This window comes from Mustela nigripes, chromosome 5, assembly GCF_022355385.1.
Source record: "Mustela nigripes isolate SB6536 chromosome 5, MUSNIG.SB6536, whole genome shotgun sequence".
NCBI classification, from domain to species: domain Eukaryota; kingdom Metazoa; phylum Chordata; class Mammalia; order Carnivora; family Mustelidae; genus Mustela; species Mustela nigripes.
In genome coordinates, this window is record NC_081561.1 from 55,382,064 (window position 1) to 55,385,207 (window position 3,144).

General features: G+C 34.2%; 1 non-coding gene across 1 annotated transcript; it reads right to left on the reverse strand.

Annotated features, from left to right (window-relative positions):
- Window positions 1-405: 405 nt before the first annotated feature.
- LOC132018801 (U4 spliceosomal RNA) lies at window positions 406-546 on the reverse strand. Its single transcript, XR_009404592.1, has one exon. It is a non-coding gene; the product is annotated as a U4 spliceosomal RNA (small nuclear RNA).
- Between the last annotated feature and the right edge of the window lie 2,598 nt (window positions 547-3,144).

Below are 3,144 nucleotides of genomic sequence, written 5' to 3' on the forward strand. Positions count from 1 at the left end.
TTGTTTCCTTACTAGATTTTGGCCTGAATGATTGATCTATTGATGTAACTGCAGTGATCACTTTCCCTACTTTTATTGTATTACATTCAATTTCTTTACTACTGTTAATAATTGCAGTATGTATTTTCTTGTTCCAGTGCTGGGTGCATAGATATATATAGACATCATATCTTCTTATTGAATTGTTCCCTTTATCATTTTATAATATCTTTTTTTTAATATTTGCCTCATTACGGTTTTTGTTTGAAAGTTTATTTTGTCCTATACAATCTACCCCAGCTTCCTTTTCACTTTCATTTGTATGTCAAATATTTTTCTGTCCCTTCACTTTCCATCCATTTATGTTCTTAGGTATGAAATGAATTTCATGTAGACAGTAGTTTTTTTTTTTTTAACCATTAAGTCACTCTGTCTTTTGAGTGTAATATTTATTCCATTTACATTCAGAGTAGTTATTAATAAGTATGTATTTATGCCATTTTCAATTAGCAATAATCACGCCTCGGATAAACTTCATTGACTACGATACTACCACTGTGCAAAGCTATTTATGCCATTTTGATACATGTTTTTTGTTGTTTTTGTAGGTTGTCTCTGATCTTTTCTTCTCTTTCTCTCTTCCTTTGTGGTTTGGTTGCTTTCCACAGTGTTATATTTGGATGCTTTTCTTTTCTTTCTCTTTTTCTGAGTTTTGATGTACCTATTATAGGTTTTGAATTTGCAGTTACCATTAGGTTCATATATAACATCATATGCATATAGTGGTCTATATTAAGTTGAACCCAACTTAAATTGGTCACTTAAGTTTTAACCCATTCTAAAAACACTAAATTTTTATTCCCTTTCCTTGATTGATTTTTGTAGGTAAGATGATTTTACTGCTTTGCATTTTAACCTCCATACAGGTTTCATAAGTGATTACTACTTTTATTATATGTTTGCATTTACCTATCCTTTTTTTTTTCTTTCTTTCTTAATTTTCCTACTCCTGATTCTGGCCTTTCCTTTATACTCAATGATTCCCTTTACCATTTCTTATAAGTCTTCTCTAGTGGTGTGAACTCTTTTCCTTTTGTTTTTCTGGGAAACTCTTTACCTCTTTCTATTCTGAATGATAATCTTGCCAACTAGAGTATTCTCATTTGCAGGGTTTGTTTTTGCTTTGTTTTGTTTTTTTGTTTTTCATTTCAAATCATGCCACTTTCTTCTGGTCTGTAAAATTTCTGGTGAAAAAAAAAATAAAAACAACTTATAACTTTCTGTGGTTTCCCTTGTATGTAACTCTTTTCTCTTCTAAAATTCTCTCTTTGGTAAACCTGGGTGACTCAGTTGGTTAAGCGACTGCCTTCAGCTCAGGTCATGATCCTGGAGTCCTGTGATGGAGTCCCACATCAGGCTCCCTGGTTGTCAGGGAGTCTGCTTCTTCCTCTGACCCTCCCTCTTCTCATGCTCTCTGTCTCTTTCATTCTCTCTCTCAAATAAATTAATAAAAACTTTTTAAAAATAAAATTCTCTCTTTATCAATCCTTTTTGCATTTTAATTATTATGTGTCTTATTGTTGACACTTTGGGCTTCTTCTTCTTAGGGGCTTTTTGTGTTTCCTGGACCTGAATGTTTGTTTCCTTCCCCAGATTGAGGAAGTTTTAAGTTATTATTCCTACTAAATTCCTAATTCCTAATAAATTTGAAAATTTATTCAAATAAATTCTCTAAGCCCTACTCTCTCTTTACTTTCTGGGATCCCTATAACGCACATGTTATTCCACTTGATTTCACTGAATTCTCTTAACCTATTCTCATTTTTTTAATTCTTTTTTCTGTGTGCTGTTCAGCTTGGCTGGCTTCCATAACCCTGTCTTCCAGATCACTGATCCATTCCTTTGCATACTCTGATCTGCTACTGATTACCTCTGGTGTATTTTCTGTGTCAGTTATTGAATTTTTCATTTCTGATTGGTTCTTTTGTATAAGGAAAGGGATTTCTTAATTGTTTCCTTTAGTCTACTTTCCTCATGGATAACAAGGGTTGGTTCAATTGTTCTGGCTCATTAGGCAGGTGCTCATTCTCTCCTTGGACTTCTGATGTTTCATGATGAGCTGCTTAAGTGGATGGCCTATCACAATATAGAAATCCTTAACTTATTAAAAGCGTGAAAGAACTATCACACCACACCTGCAGCTTTCATGTTATACAGTTATGCTTATAGCATCTCCTTCTTTCTCTTAATATACCTTCTACTATTCATTAATTAACACCTGCACCCACCAAATTATCCTCTGTCTCAACCTCTTGAGCTCAAAGCTAAAATACTTTTTATTCCTTTATGACATTCACTAATTTATAATATTAGTATTGTATTCTATCTTCCTTTGTACACCTGTTTTATATATGTAACTGGATGATAATTGTTTTCTTTCTCCAAACCTCACCCCATATCTCTGAGCCCAATTCTTGCCATTCTATATATTTTTTTCACAAATTTAACTGCTCCCTGCATTCATTAACTCAACATTTTGCTCCACTTGTTTTCTTTTTTTTTTTTTTTGAAGATTTTATTTATTTATTTGACAAACAGAGATCACAAGTAGGCAGAGAAGTAGGCAGAGAAGGGGGAGAAGCAGGCTCCCCGCTGAGCAGGGAGCCTGATGTGGGACTCGATCTCAGGACCCTGAAATCATGACCTGAGCCGAAGGCAAAGGCTTTAACCCACTGAGCCACCCAGACACCTCCGTTTTGCTCCTCTTAACTGCACCTTCTGTATTGGTTTATTTAATGTCTTTCCACCGAGCAGTGACTGTTTATGTTATGTTATTCCCCAAGCAAGAAAGTTTAATGTTTTTAATGTTTTGGCTCAAGTTTTGATCTGTGTGTGTATATGTGGATGTGTGAGAGAAAATATGTGTGTGTGTGTGTGTGTGTGTGCAGGACAGAGAGAGAGATCTTTACTCAGTTCTTTTATCTATTACTTTAACATACCAAATTCAGTTAAATATATAGTTTTATAATATATTAGTTGAGACAACCCTCTTGACCTGACCAAACATGTAGTAGCACTTTTAAAGTTCATCATACAGTATAATTTGACTTATTAAAGCTTCTGCTCAAACAAAAAGTGTGCTGCCTGCTTTTCTAGTTATCAAAG